Raw genomic sequence first — 9,713 nt, forward strand, 5'->3', positions numbered from 1 at the left:
AGTAAAAAGTTAAAACCATTTGGATGCTGCTAAAATAAAGAGAGGGAGGAAAAAAAAATCAAATCTAACTGGAATTGGAAATAAAATGGAAGTGAAACAGCCGCTAAACCTCGAGCAGGTTAGGCAGTAATAACACTGCTGTCAAAACATCGTATACGTAAAATACATGTACTTTTTTTTTTCTCTCCCTTTATACCTTGGCAGTGTGGTGAGGCGCGGTTCAGCCCCAGCCACCACCCCCAAGCAGTCAGTATACCTGGGCGGCGGCGGTGCGGTGTGGCGGCAGCAATACATCACCACACATTCAAAGGTAATCGATGAAGTTAAGAGCAAACAATTGCCTCTATTTTTCTGCCCTGGAGTAGCCAATGCAGCCTCCCTATATAAATCCACAGTAATAGTTGGCCCAGCACCGCCCTCCCTATCTTGACCACCGGCCCTCCCGCGCTCCAGCATACACACACACACACTCACTCACTCACTCACTCACTCACTCACTCACTCACTCACTCATCGTTATCTCTTCACAGGTAAGACAGCCACGTCCCGCCCACCTGGATACTGACGAGAGATAGAAATTGGATGATAAGAAGGTGCAGGCAGGTCCACTCAATCTGTCACTCTCACCTTCCTCCCTGCAGGTAAAGGTATAAAGAGAGAGAGAGAGAGAGACTGACTGACTGACTCTTTTGTTAATCCTATGAGAATGTATATATTTCCCAATCCACTCTGTATTTACAAGTACTTAAGCCATCCACACTGAGAAATGAAAGTGAGGAGAATTTATAAGGCAATACACAGGACAAACTTTTCTCTTCATCTTATTAGCAATGAATTTCCAATGTCATTTTATCTATTTATAGTATTATATTTTTCATCTTTATTTAACTTATTCATTTTTTGCAACGTACTTTCTTTTCTTTCTAGAACGTATATTACTTTTTTGGAGGTCCATTTTTCAGCTAAACATAATTGTATAAGAGGTAGAAAGAGCAATAGACGAAGAAGTAAATAAATACTGGATTTAGAAAGGATATCTAGGTATATATGAAGATTGTATTGCAAAACATGAAGTAATAAGAAGAAAGCTGGAGTCAGACGGAGAGAAAGAGAACGAGAGAGAGAGGGGAAGGTGTATGTAGAAGAAGAGGTAAATAAACAGTGAATATTCAAGGGGTAAATCTGCGTATAACAGAAGGTCGTATTGCAGAACATGATGAAGTAACAAGGAAGGTGGAATCAGGGAGAGGCGGAGAAAGAGAGGGAGAAACAGAGAAAGAGAGAGAGAGACAAGGGGGGAGGGGCAGATAGGTGGGCGGGCGGCGAACATGTGGAATTACAGCGGGTCTCTTGCTGATAATTACAGTCAAGGTAAGCGGCTGCGTGCAATCGCTTAATTCAGGAGGAACGTAATTCGTACTTGAGATTCAGCATTTTGGTGGCGACCCGCACATTAGCCGCTCGCTCGCTGACTCCGGCGTGCAATGAATATTTGAAGGAAATTCCACCAGTGGCTTAAGTCGCGTCCAGGTGTGGTCAGAGGTTAATTAGTGTGTGTGTGTGTGTGTGTGTGTGTGTGTGTGTGTGTGTGTGTGTGTGTGTGTGTGTGTGTGTGTGTGTGTGTATTTGTGTGTTGCGTGCCAAACGTTTGCGAGGAGCCATAATTAATATTTCCTCAACGCCTGTGGGTCTTTGGTTTTATATAGAATCTAATTAAAAGCTGAAAATGCTTATTAGACTTGCATTTTTGTGAGAGCCGAAGATATGCGTCACCTGAGAGAGAGAGAGAGAGAGAGAGAGAGAGAGAGAGAGAGAGAGAGAGAGAGAGAAAGAGAGAGCTTTGTAACCATGCTTTCATCTATCTTATACTTATTCGTATTAAAAAAAAAAAAAACATATACACGTTTTCATCAGCCATTGAAGCGCATCAGTTTCGAAAAACGAGCATATCTTATGGTGAATTCCGTTTCATTTTTCTCCTCTTTTCATTTTCCTGGTTCTTTATTTTTCTTCCTTCATTATCATTAGTGAATGAGTCTGTGGAGAGGACGAGGTATTAGATATTACTCAGTCGTATACTATTTTTTCTTGTCTGTTTTTTTTTATTCATTTATATTCACAAGCTCCCTTTCTGTGGTTTTCATTTTTTTTTAGAAAATTCAGTGTATTTCATTTTTCTTTCACTCTTTTTACATTATATTAATTAGAAAATGCATGCTCTTGAATGAGTCTTTAGTCTCTCTCTCTCTCTCTCTCTCTCTCTCTCTCTCTCTCTCTCTCTCTCTCTCTCTCTCTCTCTCTCTCTCTCTCTCTCTCTCTCTCTCTCTCTCTCTCTCTCTCTCTCTCTCTCTCTCTCTCTCTCTCTCTCTCTCTCTCTCTCTCTCTCTCTAAAGTGACCACCGGACCATGTGGTGCCCTAAGTTTCCCTTCCTGTTGCCCCTTCTTTTTGCCGCTCCTTCCCCTCCCACCCAACTCCCAACACCCCCAGCAAGGAAGCCCCAGGTGTGTGTGTGTGTGTGTGTGTGTGTGTGTGTGTGTGTGTGTGTGTGTGTGTGTGTGTGTGTGTGTTTGTGTGTGTGTTTGCGTTTGCGTTTGCATGTGCAGTAGATATATCTTGTTTCAACTCAGAAATTGTGTTGTTGTTATTTTTTGTTATTATTGTTATCATTAGTGGTAGTAGTAGTAGTAGTAGTAGTAGTAGTAGTAGTAGTAGTGATAGTAGTGATAGTAGTTGTATCACTGTTTTCATTATTTTTATTATTATTATTTATTATTTTTATCATTTTATTATTATTATTATTATTATTATTATTATTATTATTATCATTATGATTATTACTATTATTATTGTTATTGTTATTATTATTATTATTGATATTATTATTATTGTTATCATTATAGGTGTTGGTGTTGCTGTCGCCGTTGTTGTTATCATTAAGCTTCTGAATGTGGGCCACGCTCTCTCGGCAATAAATGAAAACTTGCATATTTATTTCAACCAACATATGTTTCCATGAGTGCAATTGGATTAGCACGGAGTCACAACCTGCAGGAATATTACAACTACACTCGCATTTCATTATGGATATTACCTCCATTACTATTCTTACCATTTAAGAATCATACTCCAAGAGAAAATATTGCATAATTTGCATCTACGCTATTCTTCTGTTATGTGGCTTGCTAGGAAGGGCGATGAAGGACCGTCAAGGAACCAGGGGTATAAATGCATGATTATTTCGTTATTTCCTGCACATTAATACACCAGACAATGCTTGCTACCGCCGCTGTGTCTGGGTGCAGAAGCCGCCGCGGAGTGTCGTAACTTGCAGGGAACGTTAAGCTGTCAGCGGATTGGCTTGTGCAGCGGAGAGCCGCCGCCACCACGCCACGCTGGCGAGATGCACCACTGATACGGATGCACAAGAACCGTCACCACTATTTCTACGGTCTGAGAGACGCCGCCGGATTGCTATTGTGGTGCAAAAATGTTAAAAGAAATGCGAAATAAAAGACTTCAAGAAATATGTAGCGCTATGATTAGTACACATTTGTTTTGCTTGTTGCGTGAAAGAAAAGGGGAAAATTAAAGCTGAATTTGTAGTATAATGCGGCGTGCTCTGGTGTTACTGAGGGCTGCTGGAGTGTTATGCGTGCAGGCATTTGAAGGAATTTTTTGGAAGAAAAAAGTGAAAGAAAAATGGATAGTTCACAGAGAAATTCTGCAGTTAACGAATGTCTTCAGTTTGACTTCCTTTTAAGCCTAAGTTGAATTATGATGAGTCTTCACACACACACACACACACACACACACACACACACACACACACACACACACACACACACACACACACACACACACACACACACACACACACACACATATATATATATATATATATATATATATATATATATATATATATATATATATATATATATATATATATATATGTGTGTGTGTGTGTGTGTGTGTGTGTGTGTGTGTGTGTGTGTGTGTGTGTGTGTGTGTGTGTGTGTGTGTGTGTTGGTGTAAATATGTATATTTTTTTCCGCGATCTGAGTATGAATAAAGCGAATTGCATAAAATGAGCTATGCTGAATCGAGACAATTTTCCTTCCCCTGAATTTGTCATACTTTAAGTTTGTCTCTGTCTCATGTCGCGAATTACAGCTAAGTGACGCTCACGCGCCATCACACTGCTGACTCTGCCTTCATCATGTGTCGCACGCTTAAAAAAATTACCAGAAAGAAAAACGAGGAGGATTCAGATGAGTTTCTCAAGACTTGGTAGTATAAATGTGAGGTGTTTCTTGCTGATTCCATGTTAAGTCCTGCCTTGTCTTGGATAGACTAAATCTGCTGGAATGATAAAACGAAATATCATGACTAGATAATAGTATATCATATATTTTCCGTCGTGGTCGTTTGTGATTATCAGGTCTACGCATTCCTGCAAAAAGGGAAGTAATATATATATATATATATATATATATATATATATATATATATATATATATATATATATATATATATATATATATATATATATATATATATATATATATATATATATATATAAGAATGGAAGTAGAAATAGACAAACTTCTTTTATGTATGTATTTAAAATTTCTATTTTTCTAGCATTTTATATATCCACACATCTATCTCATTTATTAATATTTCTACCTATGTACAAACACTGAATAGATAGGGTATGTCAGTTCATCAGTTTTTTTTTACGTAGGTACTCACTGTTTATGTACTAATATGTCTGTATGCGTGGCTATATGTCTTTCTCTTTATCTGCCACGCTCAACGTATGGGAAGGTCACGCCAAATGCACAGAATCTGAAAGCAAATAGCACAGCGAAAGTACCGATTTTTTATCTTTTCCTGTTTACCTAGCTAGCAAATACATGGTGACAGCGTTCATGGAGTATCCATATATACGCAAAACAAATGCATGTTCAGTCGTGATCATAAGTCGCGTCACAAACCACATTCAAATCCCTGGTATATACTCATTTATCTTTTTTTTTCTTCTCAGTCTTCAGTCGCTTGGTCTGCTGACGTTCTTGCTGCAAAAACAGGCGATTGATAGATTCTTGGCAGGAAAACATTAAACGTGGTGGATATGCAGTGCAGCTAATGGTCATGGCTATCCGTACATATGTATTTATCTATCCATGATTTTAACAATATCCTTACTAATCTGTTTTCTCCACTTCATCTTATTTTTTTTCCTTTTGTGTGTACATTTTTTTAACTGATGTATTTTTCTTTATCTTTCTTTTACATCTCTCTTAATGCTACCAAAGGACATAACCGGCAGTAAACATATTAAGATACATTTGCAAAAGGCAGCAAAATAAACGATTAATTTCTAAGGTGCAAGTGGAGTATGTCTCTGGAGAGCATATAAGGCTGAGGATACAGTGCAGGGGTGGCGAGGTGATGGTGCAGGGACCAGAAAGCACAGCACACGAGTGAACAATATAGTAAAAAAAAGGCCTTAACAGAACGACAGTGACGGGAGGCGGTGATGTTGGCGGCGCGCGGACGAAACAGTAAAATGGTTTAACATCAAAAGAATTCAGTCGAGATAATGGTACACTGGGTGATGGTACGTGTAGAGAGAGAGAGAGAGAGAGAGAGAGAGAAAGAGAAAGAGAGACTATGGCACCTAACATCTATCCATATCCAGTAACATAACGAACACACATTGGACGAAACACATTCTTTTATCGACTAAATGTTATGAAGTCGTGCATATTCCTAACATTTCTTTATTGCGAGTGTTATTGTGTGTGTGTGTGTGTGTGTGTGTGTGTGTGTGTGTGTGTGTGTGTGTGTGTGTGTGTGTGTGTGTGTGTGTGTGTGTGTGTGTGTGTGTGTGTGTGTGTGTGTGTGTGTGTGTGTGTGTGTGTGTGTGTGTGTGTGTGTGTGTGTGTGTGTGTGTGTGGGCATGACAGTACTACACCTTCTCATCCCTGTGTTAAAGTGATTTAATGCGAGGCCACAATTGATGTGCATTAAACTGGGCCGCGCGATGCACTGTACTTAATGGGTGTATGTGTATTGATGAGTGTACAGAGAGAGAGAGAGAGAGAGAGAGAGAGAGAGAGAGAGAGAGAGAGGCCGAAAGAGAGACAAACAGGAAGAGAGACATACATGCAGGCCGACAGACATACAGAAATAATAGAGAAGAAAAATAAAAAAAAAGAAGCTAAAAGTAAGAAAAACAAGGTTAGGAGAAGAAACAGACAGGTAAACAGAGAGATAGTAAAAAAAAATAATGAAGAAAAACGTAAGAATATATAAAAAAAAGAAAAGAAACAAGTCCAGAGAGAGAGAGAGAGAGAGAGAGAGAGAGAGAGAGAGAGAGAGAAAGAAAGAAAGAAAGAGGACACGGAGCAGTACATTAGATATCATTACCTATTCACACTTGTACTCAAACTCATTCTCCTCAGCGGCGTTCACACGAGATGTACTAAAAGTCTCCAGCAGTAGCAGCAGCAGCAGTAGCACATTTACCAGCAGTACCTTTTAACACGGTCCCGCCGCGCCCTCTGCATAATGTACGGACGTGCGCCTTTGTGTGTGTAAGCATGTGGGTAAGTGTGTAGCTTTGGTCGTGTGCTGCACATACATAAGGGAATGTCGATATAGGAGTGACTGTCTGTATGTGTGTGTGTATTGTGTTTGATATATAGATGTCTTTCCTTTGTCTGAGAGAGAGAGAGAGAGAGAGAGAGAGAGAGAGAGAGAGAGAGAGAGAGAGAGAGAGAGAGAGGAACGAAGCTGAAGGCAATATGTATCCATCCTTACGTAAAGATCAAACGACCCTTCACCTTGTCCCTCTAACTCTGGCTTTTTCCTCCCTATTCCTCCCCCATTCACGCCCATACAGACTCCGCCATTAGCCCCATTTATTCTCCCTGGTCGTGCTGGCCGCCCCATTACCTCACGTCACACCTAGCTAAGTGTCCCCTATTTAACCCATAGCAAGCCCTCTATTCCTATTCCCCATGTCCTGTGTATAGGCGAGAGGGAGAGGCGAAGGGAAGGGTTGGGTAAGGTAAGGCAGGCTGGGTTGGGTTTGTCCCCGCCACCGCCCAGTGTCTTGCTTTATGGCCTCTCACCCTTGTACTGGTGCCGAAATTAATGCCTCTTTGAACTCCTGCCATGCCGCTACCCACTGACATCCGCATTAATTAGAGAGAGAGAGAGAGAGAGAGAGAGAGTGAGTGTGTGTGTGTGTGTGTGTGTGTGTGTGTGTGTGTGTGTGTGTGTGTGTGTGTGTGTGTGTGTGTGTGTAAAGAGGAAACAATTCTGCGTAGTTTAGAGGTTCCCTGCTGATCTAATGGCGAGTCGGCGATGCTGTACCCTCGCGACGTGTCTTGTGTGTGTGTGTGTGTGTGTGTGTGTGTGTGTGTGTGTATGTATGTGTGTGTGTGTGTGTGTGTGTGTGTGTGTGTGTGTGTGTGTGTGTGTGCGTGTCTCTATATGTGTATGTGTGTGTGTGTGTGTGTGTGTGTGTGTGTGTGTGTGTGTGTGTGTGTGTGTGTGTTTGCAAGTGGTGGAGGAAGAGCGACAATCGAGCTTTTGCTGTCGGGAAAAAAAAAAACATATACTGCATAGCAATTTCGCGACCCTGGCGTGGCTAGGAAACAATTTGGGGTTAGGATCAAAAGTAGGCGCGAGGGCGGACGGGCGGGCATGCAGCTGCGTAGCGCTGCTGTGCTTGCATGGACGCCCACCCCTCTCCTCTACCACTGGCGACCATGAGGACACCGCATCCTGCTGATCGAGAGATGTAAAAAGAGTACTCGTGGTCCGCGTAAATCACACACCAGCGTATCATTTTCATCGGTGACGTCGCATTTACGACGGACTAATGTATCCGGGGTGGGGGGTGGGTGGAAAGGAACAGTGGTCTTTCCCCCTCCTCTACTCCCCCATCTGCCCCCACCTCTCTTCAGGCCTCGTGTCACCGGAGTTCACGCAGACCTCGTGCATAAATCTGCCCGCCTCTCATGCTTTATAAATCCCTCCCCTAAACGACAAATGGAATCGGGGATTAACTCATCAAGAGACACCGTGGTAGGATTTGACGCGGGAGTGTCTGCGGTGGCGACGGCAGCAGGAGGAAGAGAAAAAGAAACAAGGGAAGACGGATGAGGAGGAGGAGGGTAAAAATATAGAGAAGGATGCGGTGAAGGAGCGGCAAGAGGAGGTAGAAGAGGAGCTAGAGGAGGAGGAGCTCCCGTCCGCCTCCCTCCTGGCCGCTGCCTTGACCCCGTGCGATGGCGTGGCCGCACGTGGGTCAGCCGTGGCACTGAGGGTCAGCGGGTGCGTGGAGGGAGGGAGGAGGGAGAGGGAGGAGGGGCGGCCACTTCCTGTCACACGAAGCAGCTCCCCCGAGACGCTCCTTCATCCACACACACACACACACACACACACACACACACACACACACACACACACACACACTCCGCCGCTGCCGCTTGCCGCGCGCCTTCGCGTCCGTCCGCCGCGTCGTGGTGAACACAGCGCGGCTTAAAAATGTTCCCCGGGAAACTCGCTGGCTGGCCTCACATTATTAGTCCGTCAGCGATTATCACGAAACATCTCATTTTATATATCTGCGTATTATTGCATATTGCATTGATTATTGAAAATCGATGCCGTGGCGGTAAGATGAGGTCGAGTTTTATGCGAGCGCCTGCGTCAGGCGAGCCTGGGGGCGGGGAGAGCAGCGGAGGTGAAGTGCGTCTTCCCGCCCACAAATCTGCGCTAAGGTGGCTCTCAGCACGCCCACGACACACGCTAGCAGGAGGAAGGGTGTGGCGTGAGGAGGAATAGGAAATGGAAACAAGGCTGCCGAACCTACCTTGGCGAGGAGTGGTGCGTGCGAAGGCTGGCCGGGCGGGACAACCAGTGAGCCCCGTGTTGCAGGCTGCCCTGGGCACCTCGCCGGGCACCGCTCTGCAACACCCAACACCTTCAGCCTCACACCGCCCCCCCCGAGGCCCCCACCCCTCATGACGCCTGCCCTCACATCACCAGAGGATCCCTGCTTGCTGACAAAGGCAAAAGATCAATAATAAAGTCGAAACGCAACACGAAAGCGCGGTTTTTGGCAGAATGAAGCGTCGTCGCACCTCCGCCAGGCCGCGCCGGGGGAGGAGTTACGTATTCATGTCATAACCCCGCATCACCCTGCCGGCCGGGGGGGAAGAGAGCGGAGTGGGGGATACAGCGCTCTCTCTCTCTCTCTCTCTCTCTCTCTCTCTCTCTCTCTCTCTCTCTCTCTCTCTTTCACGTCCTTATCCCTCTTCTTCCACCACCACCACCACCGACGTTATCCTCATTGTTATGTTTGTGCGTTCGTGCAACTGTCCCTCAGCACCATTTACCTTACTGTCTCCTCCTTTATTCTTTCATTACTCTCCTCCACACCTGACGCTTTCTATTTCTGCTCGTTGCTCTTCAGATCCGACAGTGCTCTCTCTCTCTCTCTCTCTCTCTCTCTCTCTCTCTCTCTCTCTCTCTCTCTCTCTCTCTCTCTCTCTCTCTCTCTGGGAGTGCGCGAGGTGGAAGTATTTTTTAACCCTCTCCTCGGTCCCAAAGCAAACTATGACTCCAGCAGCAGCAGCAGCACCAGCAGCATCAGCATCAGCAGCAGCAGCAGTAGTAGTAGTAGTAG

At 44.2% G+C, this 9,713-nt stretch overlaps 1 protein-coding gene across 2 annotated transcripts in view; it reads left to right on the plus strand.

Moving 5' to 3' along the window:
• The first annotated feature begins 204 nt into the window (after positions 1-204).
• Positions 205-9,713, plus strand: part of LOC123516581 — a 299,402-nt gene continuing 289,893 nt past the window's right edge. The window contains exon 1 of one of the 2 annotated variants that reach the window (XM_045276094.1): positions 205-310. The gene's annotated coding sequence lies outside the window, so the exon portion shown is untranslated. The remainder of the gene's footprint in view (positions 311-9,713) is intronic. The other variant, XM_045276093.1, reaches the window with a different exon arrangement.

This window comes from Portunus trituberculatus, chromosome 41 (assembly GCF_017591435.1).
Source record: "Portunus trituberculatus isolate SZX2019 chromosome 41, ASM1759143v1, whole genome shotgun sequence".
Classification (NCBI taxonomy): domain Eukaryota; kingdom Metazoa; phylum Arthropoda; class Malacostraca; order Decapoda; family Portunidae; genus Portunus; species Portunus trituberculatus.